We start from the raw sequence: 20,951 nt of genomic DNA, 5'->3' as shown, positions 1-20,951 counted from the left end.
ATACGGAATCATAGGTTAGGGCAGCATATTTGGGGAATACATACCTTCACAAACACTGGAAGCATATGTGTGCACACACTCCAGATAGAATATAGTGGAAGCAGCTGTTGAGGGACTGACTGCATGCATTTGTCATGGAAAAGCACCTTTCAGCAAGTACACTTCTCCGAATGTCACACCATGCATTGGTCTGCTCTCCAAGACATTTGACCATCAAATGTGCACACTTACCTGCAACAGAGGCAAGCACGGCTTGCACACATCTTACATGATATGGCGTGGGCCCCATACCCAACAGGTAGCACCGATGAGCTGGACATGTAGCCATACCTTACCATTGTATATGCCATGACAAACAGTGCAGACAGTCATTTATGTGGCAAGGATGTATGGGACAGGAATGATGTAGGAAATAAACAGATAGGCATCCAAGACAAATGATGTCACATGTAGCAAACTGGTCATGTGGGCTGCCCAGTAACATACCATAACACTGAGGGGGTTGCAAGAATGTCCAGCAAGTACTGTCTGTGCAGTACCTGTGTCAGCAATTGCCTGGACTCTACAAGCATGTGTCCTCTGGGTTAGGGTAATCAGATGTGACAGTTGTACCACAGGAAACATCTGCCAGGCTTCTCTACAGGTAGTGTATGCATAACAGAAGGTTTCCAACAGTCATGCATTGCAGTGTGTACTGGTGTACCATGACCATGCTGGAAACCTACAGACAGTATCATGTAAGATACAGGTGCTGCATAACCAACACCTCACCCCACCTCAGGCCCACCATCCCCATCTCTACTGTGCCAGTGCCAGTGTACATCTGTATGTTTGCCATTTATTAGCTAGGGCTAGGCTGTTGCACATGTTTTTCAGTGTTTGGGACACTGCAAATTGACACACATGTGTAGGCCATAGTTGTCAAGGATCTGCAAAAAGGCTGAAGGAGGGGAGGGTGTGTCATCATGACACACCAGTGCACTGCAGCAGGGATCCTAAGGATGCTATGACTGGCTGTATCTGCACACAGTCAGGTTCAGTAACTGTGGTAGATGTAACTCTGACGCCACAGCAATAGTGACAGCAGTGTGTGAACTCCAAGGGATGTGCACATGAGTTGACCTTGCAATCATGCAGAGATGGGGGACATGTGTAGGGCAGACTGACCATATACTGGCAAATGCAGGTGGCCCATGCTAGTGTAACCCTGCCAGGAATAGTGACTGCTGTAGTATGCATAACAATAGGTGCAACAGACTGTTATGATAAGGGCATGCACACATATGCACCCACAAAATGTATGCATCACGGTCAGCATCTGCACACCTAACACATTTTTTTAGACACTGCATGTGAATGTACAGGACATATGTCACATATCAGGCTCATGTAATGTTAATATAAGTGGTGATGTGGCCCCATGTCATATCAAGGAAGAGTATGTCATATCAATAAGGGTGGGTACACTCCCCATAGCCATGGTAAGGTTTGACGGTTGTCATTGTAATAGAATCGTATTGGTCATATATGCACTGCTGATACTGAGATCTGTAAATCAGACATCAGGTATTCACAAATGACATCTGTCCACATATCATCCCAGATATGTGTCAGACAAACACATAGGGGCTGTGAGCATTAGAGCAGAATAACTAACACAGTAATACACATTCGGCAATGGTTTGTACTCCTGTGAGATATGGTGCATAGTACATGACAGGGTGCAGAACAGGTGCACAGCAATACTGTGTACATGGGTGCAGTGTTTTCCAGGGAAAGGGGCATCACCTACTAACACAGGCCATGCATCACACACATGTATAATGTTAATAGCATGGATTGATTATAACTGCACTGCATGTTGTTGAGTACCATATGTTATGCATGTTGACAAATGGGTAATCGGAGGTCTGTGTGTACTATCTTTGTGCAACCTCACCTGTAGGTGTGTGTCTGCATGTGTGTGTGTGGGGGGGTTATTTTGTCTGTAATTGCAATCTGGTGCAGTGTTGGGGGTTAATGCATGTAGGATGTGTGTGTGCATGTGTGTGTGTTTGTGTGGGTGTCCATGTATGCACATGTGTGATTGTAGGATTATTCATACATCAGTACTTCCCTTTGGAATGGTGCAGTACATGGACATGGATTGACACGAGACACCAGGGATACTTGTCTGATATGTAATCACAGGACAGCTGATAGTATAATGAGGTCTGTAGCATGGAACATGCATTGGGAGCGAAACTAGACACCAGGTATACCCTTAAAATTGCAAATAGCAGAAAGGTGGACAACTACCCACATATGCAGCACTGTAGATGCATTGGGGAATACCAGGGAGTGCATCCATATATTCCACATGGTGAGTTGATTGAGCAGCAGATCTGGCATGTACTGAGCAATAGTTACATATGACACTCCAGTGCGTGACATTATGGAGTGAATGTAGTAGCCGCTAGCATATGGGAGCAATGCTCATGATGTCTGGACATACCCAGTGTGAACACTGAATGACAGCAGTGAGGCCTTGTAAAACCTACTCCACTCAAGTCAAGGAGGTAATGGAGTAACAGGTCTTGTGTTGTGATCACTTGTCTAGGCATTTAGAGTAATGATACATTAATGAGTGTATGTTACCAAGTGTGAAGCTTACGTGAATAAACTTGGAACTGCCTGTAAACTCAGGAACAGGTAGGTATTATGGTAGAATTTTAGTGTGTGTGTGTGTGTGTGTGTGTGTGTGTGTGTGTGTGTGTGTGTGTGTGTGTGTGTGTGTGTGTGTGTGTGTGTGTGTGTGTGTGTGTGTGTGTGTGTGTGTGTGTATGTGTGTGTGTGTATGTGTGTGTGTGTGTGTGTGTGTGTGTGTGTGTGTGTGTGTGTGTACTGTTATGCAATACTGTACACGTCTTAAAGTGCATTTTTTGTTTTCCCCTCATAGGTGGTGAAGTGAGTCATGGTCCCTCCTGCATGAAATCTGATGTTGGTGTCCATACAGACACTGAAGATGATGATAGGACTGTTGAGGCAGAGGCGGAGTTGTCAGAGGCCATAATTGCACCATTGTTTGACACTCCCCTGTTATTCACCTCATCCCCACACACAGTCATAGTGCTTATAGATACCCCATCACCAGTGGTCATAGCAGAGGGACAGTTGGCAGTTTGTGGCAGTGCACAGGAGAGTGTGGTATCTATGCCTGCTGTGTCTGGACGCAGCAGGCATAGCCAGATGTCTGGCAGGGCACCACAAAGGCAGATGTACTGGGGTGTTCATGGGAGGGCCACTGATCATCATGCCCCTGGCAGAATTGCCACAACTGATACCACCAGGCACATGTTTCAGACTGTCATGGGGGTGCAGGCATGTATGGAACTGTGCACCAAACAGGGCCTGAGGCTGCAGATGGCTGCTCTCTCATCTGTAAGCGACAACTTCCATGAACTTGCAGGTGCCCTCCGTGATTATACCGAGGTTATGGATAATCAGTTGGATGAGATGGTGGGCCTTATCAACTGTGGATTGTCTGTGCTAGAATATGTGGTGGGAATGGGGTGATGGCCGTGTGGACATAGGCCAGCAACATCAACAGCTGGTGGTCTACGTGGAAGTGCAAGGACACCATGCTGCTCCCGTAGTGGCAGTACCAGCCCCAGCACTGCAGGGGGCACTGACCACACCACAGCAGGCTGCATGCACATGGCCCTGGCCAGTCCCAGGAGAAACTTGGTTCCAGCGGACATATGTCATCATCAGGGGAGAGTATCACATCAAGGCCTGTACCTGGATGTGCCTATGGAAACCCTGGCAGGCACAGTTCATGTGTCCATGGCTGGAGGCTGTGAACTGCACCCCCTGCCAGGTATGCTCTGCAGCTGTCCAAGAAACACCTGCATAGGACAGCCACATGGAAGAACTGTATGCATGCATACCCACACACTATACAAACACACCTAGGGCAACCCCATACCTACACACACCACATCACCACACCCATATCATCAAATTACACCCCTCACCCACACACATGGTGTCAAACGTATGGCTCACCTTCGGTTTCTAGCAAACCAACAACACACCCTGTGCATATGATGATACCTGTGCCACATCCCTGTCATCAATAACATCGATGCTGGAACAGGTTAATATGGTTGTGATGCACATGTGACTGTACTGCAGTGTACCAATGTACTGCTGTGTAACATGTTGTCAGCAGTAATGTTTAATTCTTACATTGCAGGTAGTGTAGCTGTCCAGCCATGATGCATTATAGCTGTTAGTAACACTGAGTGATTGTGGTCTCCATAATGTTTTCCATTTGTGTTGTAGGTGTACATGTGTCAGCAGGAGGATGGTCTGCAGTCATATTCCACAAGGGGTATGGCTCTGTGATGACATCATGGCTGTGACATATCCTAGGTACAGTTGAACACATGTCACAGGTATGTAAAACAGTTACTGCCTGTGCCACTTGGACAGATGACTCCTTGGGACATGTGTTATCAGCAACCTGATGTAGATCCCTCCACATACATGCACACTCTTACTTGGCAACACTGGGACTAGATCTTTACCTATAAATGTAGTGCCACTGATGTGGGTGGTTTTCATTGCACACACCACACAGCATTTAGGGTGAGGTGTGTTCCAAGTTACATGTTACATGCATAAAATCCCCAGGCATGTACAGTATGGTAATGGGGGATGCGATGGTTGTATATGGACAATACATAGTGTGACATACCATCATATACACATTAACAGACATATAACAGGCAGCCACACATCCAAGATACCTGGGCCTATCAGTGCTAACTAACTTGTCAGTGTATCCAATGTGTTACAGGTAGGCTGCACACAGCACATGCATAAGTGGGCCAGATTGTGTTATCAGTTACCTGTATGGCTTATGGTGACAGTGATGACCATACAGGGGTACATGGGATGTGTACTGGGGGTACCATGGTGTAATGACAGTGTACACAGCACCCACACCCCACTGTGGATATTGTACACACTGAAACTCATGATGACACTCTGACATACTCACCATCACACACTGACCACGACTGCGATACAACTCATTGTCCATCCCAACAGTGGTACTACAGGGATATGCATCATATGCACATGCCACAGGCATAGTAGGGTGATGCATTGTCGTGCCTCACCTATGTTCAGCAACATCACTATCCATAATACTGTGTGGCAATGCATATTGTAATAGGAGTATGTGGTCTCGGAATGCTGTACCCTACAGATATACACACATGCACACATACACACACTTTCCAGAACTCAGTGAGTATCCCATGCCTATCAACCCATTTGTACAACAGTGTTGTGCTGGTACTGCAAGGCTCCGGTAGCCATTAGGGAGAGGAGTATAACAGGGTACATGTAACGTCCGGTACCACAGCAGCCACATCTAACTATGGCAATAGGTGTTGCGGTGGGTGTGAAGGTCCTCATGGTATTCTCAACTACAGGTGTACTAACACACAGACACTGATATCCTCAGGAATGCACACATACACATTTGTCAGTACTGTAATATAGTAATATGTATGCCATTACTACATGTTGGCAGCCCTCACTGACATGTGCTATACAGCCAGTAGTCTACAGTTACTTTCCACATGTCAGATCATTATCCAGTAGGGGATATATACTGTGACACAGCTTACACACCAGAAACATGACAGTGAGGCCTCAGATTCCATCTATGCATGCAGGGGTGCTTGTTGCCAGTACAACAATTAACACTCTATCCTTGCTTGGGAAAGCACTGTCAACAGTAGTAACAGCATGATACACTACATGCCAGTGTGACGGCACATAACCTGTGTTACTACCCTTGTATGTAACATATTCACATGGATAAGAGTGAAGTACAGGTCTGATATACCCGAGTGTCCCAGACATGACACACCCCTTGCTGCTGTAATGACGGCACATAGATGCATGTTTTGTACATGGCATTACATACACTTATTACATATGTCATTACCCTGCTATGTTATCAGAATGGGATGTGAACACTGGTTACCAGGGCTGAGCCATGCTTATCAGGTGTCAGCATTGTTGCAATATAACAGCTAAGCAGATTTGCACACTGGTAAGAGAAGCCTACATGGTGTAAGCGCCCATATGTTTAACCATACCTTAGCACAGCTTAGCTTCATGCAAACCTGTGCAAACGCACTTAAAGCTGCTCAAAAGTTCCTTAACCATTCTGTATTTAGCAGGCCTTGTTCTGCCCAGCAACAAAATAAACAGCCCTTACAGGTCTTGAACCCAGGTCTCATTACATATTAATCACAACAGTTAACCACTATGCCATGACAGCTGTGAAGACAATTGTTTTTTCCAATAGATCTGTCAGTACACAAATTGAATAGTATTGAACAATTGCTGTGACTTCTAGAATTGTGTAGAACTTGTTAGTGATATTACTGTTGCATCACATATGTTGTTATATCTAAATATACACATATGAGATACATACGGTGTGATACATCTGGGAAAGGTATACACAGCAGTAATGTTTACACATGACAAGGATATGGATATATACATTTTTATTTTACATTTGTTGACAGGGATTGTCCGACTGAGCTGAAGAACCCTTTTTCAGTAGAGGTCCAGGGAGAAAAGCTCCAACATATTATACAATTTTCATTGTAAATTAGCATTAAACAGCAATGTTACAGGATTATTACAAGGCATTAAGTATAAATACAATGTTATACATTGTCAATAATCAGGAGTATAGCATAACTATTTCAAGATGTATAAAAAGAAATATGTCATTAAGATGAGTATAGTTTTGTGGGTAAGTGGTTAAAAAAGTTTTATCATGATGTAGTTGCATGATGGCAAGACAATTACAATGTAATGTTTCTCTGAGGCAATTTGCTTTATTGATTTTAGAAGGCAGTAGAAAGATTAGTCAAGAAAGATTAGAGAGAGATAGTGAGAATAGTGAGTTAAGGGCAGAGAGTAGATTAAGGTATGAGAAGTAGGGGATGCTAAGGAGGGAGAGTGCAGTGGCAGGACCAGTGACTTTTAAAGTGCTCTTTGGTGGCTTTCTTAAATTGTTTAGGATGTGTAAGGGTCCTGATTTCTAATGGGAGCTTATTCCAGGCAATAGTGGGGTGATATCTGTTGCGTCCAAAATTAGACTTGGGTTTGTAGATTTGTAGTAGGTCTTGGTTAGAGCTTCGGAGAGGTCTGGAGGGAGAATAATGGGAGATGAGAGGGGATAGTGCTGGGCGGTAGGAAGGCTGGTATAGGATAAAATGGATTATCTGGAGCTGAGAGAGAGAAGAAGCTGGTGTGTAATTCAAGCCAGTTTAGGTGTTTTAGAGAGAGCAACAGTGATGGGATTTGTAAGTTTTTTGGGCAGCAATTCTAGCTACCTTGTTGTAGGTAGATTCAAGTTTGGTCAGGAATGCGGAGTTATGATTTGTGAGAATTTGAAAATTGTACATTATACTGGGTAGAAGGTAGGTAAGAGAGAGAGTAATCTTGGCTTCAGAGGTAAGGAATTTCTTGTTACGGTAAAGGAGCCCTAGTTCTGAATGTGTTTTTTTGATACAGTTATGAACATGTAAGTCAAATTTAAGCTGATTGTTGATGGTTATACCTAAAAGCTTAGCACTGGATTCTACCTGAATGGGAGTGATATTAAAGGGCTGTATGGAGAAGGAGGGTTTAATATTTATGAGCATTTTAGGTAGGAAGAGTTTAATATTTATGAGCATTTTAGGTAGGAAGAGTAACAGCTTTGTTTTTCTAGGGTTAAGGATGAGATGGTTGTTGGAGATCCATGTTTCAATTAAGTTAAAAGATGCCTGAGTAGCTGAGAAGAGCTTAGAGGGAGAGTTGGCTGTGGTGATGACTGTAGAGTCATCTGCGTATTGCACTAAAGATGACTGAGGACTGGAGGTATAGAGCTGATTAGTAAAGATATTAAAAAGTAAAGGTCCTAGGATAGGCCCATGAGGTACACCCATTTTGACAGGGAGAGGAGGGGAGAGTGCAGAGTACCATCTCACTGATTGAGATCTACAAGTGAGGTAGCTGGATAACCATGCAACAGTATGAGAGGAGATGTTGAGGTTATGCAGTTTGTGCAGCAGAAGAGAGTGTGAGACAATGGGCAAGATTCATGAAGCCTCCGTGTAAGAGTTATAGCTCTTACACGGAGGCTGCAGTTAAACTGAGTGATGTCAGCATGCTCTGCATATTCATGAGAGCATGCTGAATCACACCTAAGGCTAACACAGTCCATGGAAGACAGTAGGGGCGTGTCCGTAGGCCGAGCCCTGCAAACGGACATGCCCCCAGAAGAGTAAAATTGCCCAAAGTAAACACCCATGACAGAGGCCATGGAAATGTGAATAAACACAACACAACACATGCCCCCACAGACTATGAACATAAAATATATAAATGAACATGTTATATATTTTTTTCAATCGTAAAGATGTTTGCCCTTGTGTGCGCTCGTTTGCGCGGGCGTGCCCGTAGCTTAGCCACAGTTAGCAGTCAGTGGAAAAGGATATAAGAACTAAATATGCAAAGTAAGCCAAGAAGAAATAGCGTAGCGGCAGAGACGTCAGCTGAAAAGCAGGCATTCATGGTTCGAGCCCCCACAACACCAATTTTTATTTCAAGTAAAATAAGCACGAAACAAGTCCCTGACAAACATGTACACATATAAAATCATAGTTTATGTAAAATGTAATGAAATAGTCCATTTATTTTGAAGAAATGTGAGATAACAAAATAATAAAAGATGCCAGATGTGCCTATATCTGAGCTACAGTTTAACAAGGTGAGTGCATCTGCCCGTAGGTGAGCAGTAGTTTAACAGGTGCAAAATGAGTGCCCGTAGGTGAGCAGTGGTTTAACAGGTGCAAAATGAGTGCCCGTAGGTGAGCAGTGGTTTAACACGCTGAAACTATGTGCCCCTAGCTGAGCTGAGCGTAATATGCGTGCTGATAGCCAAATGAGGCTTAAACCAGCCTACCCCATTTCCGCGGAGCTGCGCACCGCGCCAACAAGCTAACCGACGGGCAACGTTGAGCAAGCTGTAACAAAACTGCCTTTACACAGACACACCCCCTAGCCTGTCTAGACAGTCATAAAATATAAAAAACAGTGGCCAGGTTTGAACCCAGGATACCATTCACCATAGTCAAGGTACTGAACCACTAAGCCACAACAGCTGTACTCAGAAATGCAGTAATAGCAAATATATAGGAATGAATAGAAAGTGGAGCATGACAATGCAGGTTTTGTGAAGTGGATACAATTCCAAAATGGCCAATCACAGATAAGTGCGGGAAAAACGGCATATATAAGCCCCATAGGTGGGAATACACAGCATAAACGATTGTAGAACTGACTTGCAGCCAGAATGTCAGGTGTAGGTGAGGCTAGTTGCTTTCGAGCACAGAGGTGGGGTGCTGAGGAGTCCAGATACATGGTATGGCTCCTAGTCCACAGTCATGAGGCCCACCTCATGCAGGGCCAGGTCCTGTGAGGAGCATATAGGGCTGAGGCATGGGACCGGTTGGCTCATGATCTCACCAGTGCCACAGGGATTCCAAGGACTGGTGAGCAGGTCCGTCACCACCATGCAGACCTGAAGAGACGCAAGCAGGACCAATTGAACCTTTGGATCCAGGAGGCCCGGTAAATGCCCAACGCCCCACTACTGAGTAAGTTACATTTAATTATGTATGTAAGAAATTAAATTAGCTGATATTATGGATGTGTATTCCAATATTACTTCATTTATATTACAGCTGCAGGTGTCCATTCTGTGAACCACAGAGCTTATGGCGATAGGCTGGTGCGGTTGCGCCACAAGGCAGGTCAGTAATCCACTCCCAGTAACTGTAAAGAAATATCAAAGTATGACAGTTAACAAAAGAGTGCAGTGTAGTCACTAAGTAATAAAATGTGCAAGTAACAGTGTAAAAGTGTTTGCAAGTATTGCTTGATTACAAAAGTGTGTTACAGTCTGTAATCCAAACAGAAAAATGAAAATGTCTCAAATAAAGTCTGAAATAAAGATGCCCCACCTGTAATATAATAGTGCATAACCTGCAGCAGGCTGAAAAGTACAGCTGCAGAAGATGAGCAAATCACATGTGTGAAATTTATCCCTGTTGAAATACTGAAACATGACAGAAGTGAGACTGCTGGAAAGGATTGTAATAACTACAGGTAAAACATGTCAATAAAGCCTAGAAGTAAGTACCATCCTGAATAGTAAAATGAAAACAAGTGAGAGGGTGTGAGAAAGAGTTATGAATCCACCAATAAAGTAGTAATAACCCCTGAATAAAGTATACTGCAGTCAGTACAGAATTAAATGAATGTGACAAGTAGAACCAAACTGCGAAATGTGTCCAAAGTGTTGCTGCAGCTGGAATGTGTATCCCAAAATCTGGATATGTTGCTCTCAGTCTGCAATATGCAGATAGTATGATTGTCTGAAATATCAAACATCCACAGTTGTCTATAGCTATATAAAGCAAATGTAGCAGGATGATGTAGCTGAACAAAGCCAGATATGAACGTGTATGAATAACAATAAAATGTATATTGATGTAGCAGTAACAGTCCTACCACCAAAGTAAAGTAGTTATCATATAGGAAACTGTAGTTAGAACAGTAGTGTGTATATATCTGTAGCTATTAGAAATGTACAGCATATATATTGGTATTCAAAGGTGTTAATAATATTTTCTTCACCCCACCCTATAACCACAAATAATCCATTCCACGCAAAATTGGTATGTGCAATCACAATTAACACCCCTGGACATTTGTCCTGATGGGTCATAAATATTTGCATGTCCTTTGATGCATCTGCCCTGTTCATACATTCAAACCTGATGGCCTGTTGCCATCAATCAACCCTGCATGTTGTTGGACTGTGTATTGCTGTTCAAATTATGCATGTGTTATGCTAGCTGTTCAATGGTGTGAATATCTGGGTGTTTGGTTAATGGTAATATTAATGCATGCTGTTACAACTAATTGCGAATGGTATTGTAAGTTACTAACCAAAACTGTCATGACATAATGCAAAACATAGAATGACAGGGAAGGTGGGTTCCAGCGGACCCACCTCTCCCACCTCAGCTGGCGAGTGCACCTGGCACTAGTGCCCAGTCTAGACCCTCCTCCGGTGGCCCTGTGCCACCTGCAGGTGGAAGCGCTGCAGGGGATGGGGCCCGTCCCCCATCTGCAAGCGTGGCCGGAAGAGAACCACCACTCACCCTCCGTAGCGTCCGGACTGTGGTGCGTAGGGAGATCCGGGACTCTGTTCTTGAGCCCCTACGCCAGCTTGAGGCACAGGTGGCACAACTTACGGGCATGCCTGTTGCCCGGCCTACACAGCCCTCAGCAGAGCCCCATCCTGGGCAGTGAAGGAACAGTGGCAACTGCCCATGGGTGGGGATATCAGTTCCACTATTGCCATCTGTGGGCTCATGGGCTCTGGATATCCAAACCTCCATCCCCGTCAATTGTGTAACCCCCCCACACGTGTCATACACCGCCCCTGTATGCGTCTTGTTTGTCTTGTCTGTTGACCTACCCAACCTACCTCCCCAGCTATACCGACTTCCTTCACCTGACATACCACTCTCACCTGAAAAAAAAAAAAAAAAAGGGCACTCTGTACCCACAAAAAAAATTACGCCCCATACATAGCTGCCGATTCCGCACACATGTCTGCTGGACATGGAAACTATCAATTATAATTGGCTGTACAACAAGTATTATTGTTGTCCTGACACCTCTCTCAGGGGCTGAAGGTTTCAAATGTCACACCAAATTACATACATATGCACAGCTGTTGCTGATGAAGAAATGGGCAGCTATGGGCCTTACCTACATCCCTCCTGCAAATCCCAAGCTTGTTTCCCTACTGTCTTACCCTCTTTGTGACCCCTTTTTCACCACTTTCCTTTCTCCCCATTTTCATTTCTTTCAAAGAAAATAGCATGGGTGTGCACCAGAGTAAGCACTGTTAAGCGGATGTAAGCGAGTGTGCGCGTGTGTCCACGGAGCTAAACGCCAGTGCGCATGCGTGAGCTCCATGTAAACCAGCGCTAACCTGGTTACAACTGCTTAAAAGTGCCTTAGTCACTCTGACAGGTCCTGTAGTCAGTTCAAAAGCAAAATAAAATCCCACTGTCAGTCCCAAACCGAGGACCTTGGAAACAGTAGTCTGTATGACCCACCACTAAGCCATGACTCTTATACAAGAACATTGTGCTAAAATAAATATATCATGTAATAGTAGGAATGAATGTAAAGGGAATATAGGATGTGTAGTACACAAAGCATGTCATTTAGAATTACTGTAAAAACTAGTGGATTTCCATAATAGTAGTGTGTGAACAGAAACAGCCATGCTAGTTGGTAGCTAGTAGGTAATAATGTCAGTTAATATACATATATAAATATAGTTGTAGGTGTCATTGTGCATACACACTTACTACAGGGAACAGGAGAGAGGAATGGAGAAATGTGAATCTACAACACAGCCTGAATAATGAGAGAGATACTAACCTTTACACTCACAGAACAGTGTCCACAGCATACCAGCATGGTCCCCGCCCTTACAATCTGAAAGGGCAATGCCTATCTCACATACCCTTTTATAGTACTGTCCTGAAATCACAGTGAGAACTGCAATCAGTACACAACTGTCTGCATGCAATTAGCAAATGCTGGCTTACAATTTGTGCAGAGGCCATCACATGGACCTATGCAGATACCTACAAAAGCATCCTGTACTAACACTCCACACATGCAATACGTTCATTGCACTGTCTGGAAGCAGACAGAGGGAGAGAGACAGACAGAGACAGAGAGTGAGAGAAAAAAAAATACACACGCTACACACTGAGTCTAAGTTGTCAGCAGTGACAGTAGCAAGCCGTGCCAGCAGCAGCAGGAAGCAGAAGTAGTGGTAACGCAACCAGCTGCGACAAACACAGGTAATGTAAAGTAGCAGGTTAATAGTCTGCATACTGTGAACCCTCCAAATGTGTCATAGGTCTGTATCTATAGGTATGTCCATGTGATATGTTGTGTGTACGTAGTTCCACCAAAAGGGGATGACTATACATTACATGTCAGTCAGTGTTAGGCCATGATCCTGGCAACAGTTGTCTGTGCGTTGCCCTCAGCAATGGCTGTAGTGACTGTTTTGAAGGGTCAGCCAGGTTCAAAAGGCAGGATCAGTCCATCACAAAGGCAAACTGGCCATGAACAAGTGTCTGCAGGTACCCAATATCGCTGTATATGCGTCCCATACTGAATAATTCCATAGCTTAGCAGACCAGGCCAGTTATGCTTATAATGTGGTAGTTCCCAGGGTCAGTAGAGGTGCCTCCTTAGTGGTGTGGGACCACTGTTGCTGTATGCCAGTGTCCAGGTACATATCCTGTAGTACGGCCAAGGTTAAATATCAGTCTTATATGCGGTTGTATGTCCTCTTTTAGCGCACGTAGCACACATCCAGGGATACCATCAGGTCACACTGATGCTGTGTGTTCTGCTTTGCTGAGGGCGGCCCTGACCTGGACATGTGAGATGATATGGAGGTTACATACAGCTGTGATAAGTATTTCAACTTGTGGGGGAGAAGGAGGGGGGATACGTGCACCGAACCTGTCTGCAAGAATGTTGCCAATATCTGTGTGTTCGGTGAATGTTAAGTAGGTGTGTATTATCTCAGAGCATATCTGAGGCATGTGGTCCATATGTGTAACATAACTGAAGAAGGCCTTGTGGTTATCTATAGTGTTTGTGGCCATTTCCCTCACAGAGTAGGCCGTGGCCGTTGTTATGAGAGACCGTAGCGTATTACCAGTGCTGACCACAGATGCCTTCCCTCAATGTGAATCTGCTTTGTCCTACAGTAGCCTCCTGCTATTGTTATACAATCTGCCTCTGGCTGGGGTCCACCGGACAGGATGCCTAACCTTTGTGCATAGGGTTTGGGTTAGAAATGTGTGTGCATGTTCCATGCAATCTGTGGGATGTCCATGGTAAGCATTCACAAAGGGGTCAGCAGTGTGGGTTGTGGCTTCCACTGGCCCAGTGGGCTGCATGGATACCATCTCAGTTCAACAAGTGAATAACTGTCTAATCACATACATATCAAAGTAGTCTACTGTGCTGGTGGTGGTGGTGGGATATGTATATCCAGGCCGGGTAACTCGTGTCCACATCACACTAGTGGATGGCGTTCCACATACAGTACCTTGGTATGAACCCCCAGAGTGAGGTTGTGCATTGGACCTGTCGCAGTGTGCTGACCGATGGGGCATGCTACTATGTTGCATGGAATGTGGCAGGTATTGTTGCACAGGTGTTGTCTGAGCACTGATATCTGGCCATGTACTTGTGTATCCACCACGAGACACACACATGCAACATTTGGGAGTAGTAGTATATCACTACACTTGAGTATCATGTATAGTATGTGTGCCATATATTGCTGACATAGTCTGCTGATATCCTGTTTGTGTTCTCTTCCAGGGAGATGGCGCATCAGCGTAATGGTGCGGGAGTATGACATACTGTTTTCCTGCACCAGCCAGAATCAGCAGGAGAGGGCTGCACTGTGGCAAGACCTTGTCCGTAGGGTAAATGACATTGGCATGCATAATAGGACATATGAGCAGGTACGACATCACTGCAGTGATTTAATCAGAAATGTCCGTCAGCATGCGTTGGATATCCACAGGCAACAGGTTGCCACAGGAGGTGGGGTGGCCACACATCCCCCCCCTCACCAGACTGGAGGGGCTACTCCTAAGTGTTGTGGCTCCAGCCCCAGAACAGCAACAGCAATACACCTGCATCATGATGGAGGCTGGATCCACACAGCAGCACGACATGGAGTGTGCAGGTAATATGCCATATGTACACTTGACTGTTCTGTACACTGTTAGTTTATGCATGTGTAAGGTGTGTCTGTGGTATGTAGCTGTCAGCATAGTATGTAACTGTGCATGTGTGATATTGGCAATATCAGCAGCTGACGTGTGAATGGCAACTGGTGTACTACTGCGCTGTATCATATGAAGTATCAATGGCACAGTTGTGCCCACTGACACTAATCTACTCATTTCTGCAGGTCCCTCTGGGGTTACAGCAAGGCAGGCCATCCATGCTGGTGAGTGTGTTTAACAATACCTATAATAGTCCTGATAGTGCTAGTAACACTAGTGTAACTCAATAGTGCTCTGTGTGTATACTGCGGGGTGTGCATGTGTGCATGTGTGCCTGTGTCCATGTGTGCATGTGTGCATGTGTGCCTGTGTCCACGTGTGCATGTGTCCACGTGTGCCTGTGTCCACGTGTGCATGTGTGCATGTGTGCCTGTGTCCACCTGTGCATGTGTGCATGTGTCCACATGTGCATGTGTGCATGTGTACACGTGACCACGTGTGCATGTGTGCATGTGTCCATGTGTGCATGTGTGTATGTGTGCCTGTGTGCATGTGTGCATGTGTGCCTGTGTGCATGTGTGCATGTGTGCATGTGTGCATGTGTCCACGTGTGCATGTCTGCATGTGTGCCTGTGTCCATGTGTGCATGTGTGCATGTGTCCATGTGTGCATGTGTGCATGTGTGCATAAGTGCATCACTGGTAACATTGTGTGGACACTGTAAACTGTGTTTCCTGTCTTCCTCCCACAGGTTCTGATGCTGCTCTGGTGTCCTGCAGCAGGGAACCTGAATCTGGTGCCACAGGTATTGGTAATGATGATATCTGTGTAATGGTACAGGAAGGTGTGTCAGGGTCCGCCACTGGTCAGCCAATTGACAGTATACAGCTGTCAACCCCATCATTGCGCACAGTCATCCTGCCAGTACATCCTTTGTCACCATTGTCCCTAGGTGATGGACAGGATACAGTGGGCATTGACCAGGGTAATGTGGTATCTGTGGCACATGCTTCCCCACACAGCAACCATGGGCAGGGTCCTGCGATGGTACCACACAGACAGTTGCCCATGGGTTATCGTGGGTGCATCCGTGGGCGTACTGCCTCTAGCAGACGTGCCCAAAGAGGTCTGTCAACCTCAGCTATGTTTCGGGCTGTCATGCAGGCACAGTCGTGTATGGAAAGGTACACCAGACAGGGTCTGAGGGAGCTGAGAGCATGTCGCACAGCCCTGACTGACAGTATGCATGACATCGCGGATGCTATCCGTAATTTCACCGATGTCATAGACAGACATTGTGGGGACATATTACAGCAGTTCCACAACCAAATGTCCATGAGCCAGGGCAATGGTGGGCAGTTACGGCTTCAACGTGGCCGTATGCCAGCAGCAGCTGGCAGTCAGCGCAGATGACAACAGGCATGCACACGCCCCCATAGTGCCAGCAGCAGCCCCAGCAATGCTGGGTCTGTGCTGTCATCGGAATGCCCCAGGAGACCACGTGCACGTGGCTCTTTACAGTCCCAACAGGGACCTGTGTCCAGTCAACACACTTCCGCTTCTGATGACAGTACCCAGTCTGGCTTAGTACTGGATACGGTCAGTAGCACCCCTGCCAGGCTCAGGTACCATGTCCGTGCCCACAGACACTGATCTGTATGACCTGCCAAGTGCAGTCTGTGGCTGTCCACAAACCCCTGTATATGGCAGCCATGAGGTGGATCTGTGTGCATGCATACACACATGCGAAATGTTAACACCTAGGGCTACCACATACATGCACACACTGCACCAACAGTGCCCCACCCTGTACTGCTGTCCCTCACCAACACACATACACACACATGTCAATTGGTGGTATCAGTGGCAGTCTCAGGCATACCTAATTCACACCCTGTGCATATGATGACACTGTGCCACCTCCTGCAATCTCCAACATCATTGTGGGAACAGGTAAACACGTTGCTGATGCACAGGGTGACTACATAGAAGTGTATTAGTAGTATCATGTTGGTAACAGTACAGTGTGCTGATATGACTGTGTGTATATCCCAGCATGCCTGATGCAGTAACCGTATGACTGTCCTGAATTATTATCTGCACCCACAGTACGTACCAAAGTGTAACAGCTGCACATTATTGCATGCCGGTGGTAAGGATGTCAACAGATAGCCACATACATGGGTAGCACAGGGGGGAAGCTAATGCAAGTAGTGATATGCAAAGATGGACATGTACAGTAATGGTGTCAAGTTGCCCACAGCAACTATGCAATGTGGATGTTTGCGCATGTTGATATGTGTGCAGTACCAATGTAATCCAAATCACAATTAACTATGACATAATATCAGTTCTACCATGGGCATCTGCACTGTGCATTCCTGGGTGCATGTTGATAGTGCCTACATATTTGCACTGTTACTTACTGTTAGTGTTACACCTTCTTTGTTGTACAATGAACTACGTCCAGCCCTGCTTACTGTAGCTTTGTTTGCATGCATGTTTGCTTGGGGTTCCCTGGAACACTGCTTCTACCTGCAATGCAGAGTTACAGTGCTTCTGTGGACTCCGAGTGACATCTGCATAGCGTACGATACGTATGTCAAGTTTACACATGGCAGAACATCACTGTCTGTCCTGTTCGCATGTACATTGCCTGTGACACATTGCACATGTCTTACCTGGCATTTACCCACATGTGCAGTCATATATGCCAGTGCTATGAAACAGTAGCAGTACACCCACACATACACACCTTCAGTATGTTGTTCCCCATTGGCCCTATGTGTTGGTACTCACCATGGCAATCACACTACTAGGGTAGCATGTGCAAAGGTAACCTGTAAATCACCTCTATGGTCCAGTTGTGGTTTATGTGAGTCATGTGGCAATGTCGCAGCTGCCACATGTGTGCAGTCAACCATTACCCTTGGCCTGGAACGTACAACACATGTGTGGGATGCCACCACATAGCCAATCTGGGGACTGAGCTCTCTGAACCCAGTAATGCCATACCCTGTCAGATGGCATGTCATACTACAGTGACTACAATACAAGTCAGACACAGACACGCACTGACAGCATGCTGAACACACTTGGGCATACGTGGGGACTCAGAATAGCATCCTGCCTAAGCATCACACACCTCCTCAACTGGCACACAGGCATGTTACATCGGAACAGAGCACATGCCACACATGGCACACACATCCCGTGTGCCACACACTCACAGCCTATAGGGTTACACAACACACCTGCTACAGATGTGTCAGGTACCTGTCTTGGGCGCTGCAGTGGGGTCCCGCTCAACAGGCTGTATATGGTGAAGGTCACAGTGATATGCCTCAGGGGCACTATGGTCCACCACAAAACACATGCATACAGGTCAGTCAGAGGCATGGACACATATGACTCAGTCATTGACCATGCCACTATGGATGACCTGAGACATACCTCCCTGGACTACATGATAGGAAACATAGAAGGGATCTCTTAGCATGTGGCACGGGCCAGTATGAGCCTGATCTTGGTTGCCAACATACCCTCACCAGGTATGCTACCACTATATGTAGGAAGGGTGTTGTATGTCTACATTCTGCTCAGTCTCCAATGTCATTCATAGGGTATCCGCTGGCTGTCAACATGTGCTTACATGCTAGGGAAGCCACAATGATGTGCAAGGGGCAGCTTGCATGTGACACCCATGGCCCAATGTATATTGGTGAAGCTCCTTGATACACACACACTGACTTGTGCTGCATGACATGGATTACGTAGCCACCTCCATGGGTATCACACAGGTTAGGACACTAACAGTGCTGCCACACAACACCAGCAGTGTACACCGCAAGATGCATGCACTGGACACTGTCCTCAGCACGGTGAACTGCAATGTCTGTGCAGTACCACAGTCCTGATTCATGGCTCACAGCTGCAACCCATCACTGCCAGGTTATGCCTCATACCATGCCTGTCGTCCCCTACACATGTAACACACATGGACAGGGGGATGGTATCCCAAGGCACTACAGATACACACACCTCCAGGTTGTTGGCACAGCACAAAGCATCAGGGCCTATTCATGTGCAGCTAACAGTGTGTTGGACTGCTGTCTGGTTCATAGCCTGGCACACACAACCCTCCCATAGACATAAAAAACAACTATCCTCCATAACAACACTGGCAATATGACATTCTCAAGAACTGTCTTCATATGGTTGGACTGCATCCAGCCAAACATTGTGCGTGAGCATTACTGTAGCTACAACACACTAGTTGAAGGGTTCCCAGCATGTGGTTACTGAATTGCAGTGGAATGACATGTTACCACTACCACAACAGGTGGGAACATGCAGCACCTGCACATCGACTACATGTAGACTATATGGCCCAGACCAGATGTGTATCCCCTGCTGTAGGTATTTTACCATATACACCCACACTGTATAGACACATACCGCGTGCGGACCCTGCACAGTAAGACACAGTCATATTGGTATGCATTGCAAATACCATTTATCCACTCGAGGCATGTGTCAGACATGGTAACTACTGCAGGTCACATGTATTTATGTGTATGTGTCACACACATACATCATGTGTGCAATGCCATTGCTGGTTTAGGCAATGGCATGTATTGTTATGCACAAAGACCCACACAGGGTCATAATGTATGACACAACCACACGTGGCAGTTGTGGGTTACCAAAACATACCTATCTGTACTCTGACAATGGTAATAGACCCAGTAGCAGAGCGCACTATTGGCATTACTGGCCAACTAGCCGTGTTTGGCTGTGCTGATAATTTGGTGACATCCCCTGTGTTTACTGGGGGAATATGCAGCATCTGGTGTATTGTAGTATTTGCCAAAAGGATCTGTTCTCTCACACTTGCATTTACACACACCCTACTAACCCCACACACACACTTGCCATTTGCAGGATTCATACCCCTACCTAACTAAGTCACGACACGTGAGAGAGACGCATTAGTGAAGCGTACTATTCGGATTATTAGATGGCTCCTCTTCTCTTGCTGTACACATAGGGTACTGACATCATCAGTGTTTTGAAAGGGTAATGTGCATTAGGTAGTGTGATCTCCTGATTGCCAAAACTGACATGTTTGTCATACAGAATTGCACACACACAAACTCCCCACATCCAAACACACACACATGCCATTTGCAGGTTTAAAACCCCTACCTAACTATATTATGACACTCGAGAGAGACGCATTACCAGAGCGCGCTATTCACATTACTGGGAGGTTTCCCTTCTCCTGCTGTACTTATAGGGTGCTGACATCATCAGTGTTTAGAAAGGGGGATGTGCATCCTGTAGTGTGTTCTCCTAGTTGCCAAAAGGGATATTTTTTTCATACAGACTTGCACACACACTAACCTCCTCCACACACACTGAGAATTTGTAGGATTCAAATCCCTACCTATGTTATGACACTCATGACAGATGCATTAGCAGGGTGCGCTATTTGAATTACTTGGAGGTTTCTCTTCTCCTGCTGTACTTATAGGGTGCTGACATAATCCGTGCTGAGATAGGGGAATGTACATCCTGTAGAGTGCTTTCACAGTTGCCAAAAGGGACATCTACCTCACACAGACTTGCACACACATTAACCCCCCTCCACACACACTAGGCAGTTGCAGGATTCAAACCCCTACCTAACTATGTTATGATACTAGAGACGGGCGCATTAGCAGAGCACGCTATTCGCATTACTGGGAGGTTTCCCTTCTCCTGCTGTACTTATAGGGTGCTGACATCATCCGTGCTGAGATAGGGGAATGTGCATCCTGTAGAGTGCTTTCACAGTTGCCAAAAGGGACATTTCCCTCACACAGACTTGCACACACATTAACCCCCCCTCCACACACACTGGGCAGTGGCAGGATTCAAACCCCTACCTAACTACGTTATGACACTCGAGAT

Source organism: Protopterus annectens, chromosome 2.part2 (genome assembly GCF_019279795.1).
Source record: "Protopterus annectens isolate FY-2018-M chromosome 2.part2, PAN1.0, whole genome shotgun sequence".
Classification (NCBI taxonomy): domain Eukaryota; kingdom Metazoa; phylum Chordata; order Ceratodontiformes; family Protopteridae; genus Protopterus; species Protopterus annectens.
Note: the sequence above shows the minus strand (reverse complement) of the source record.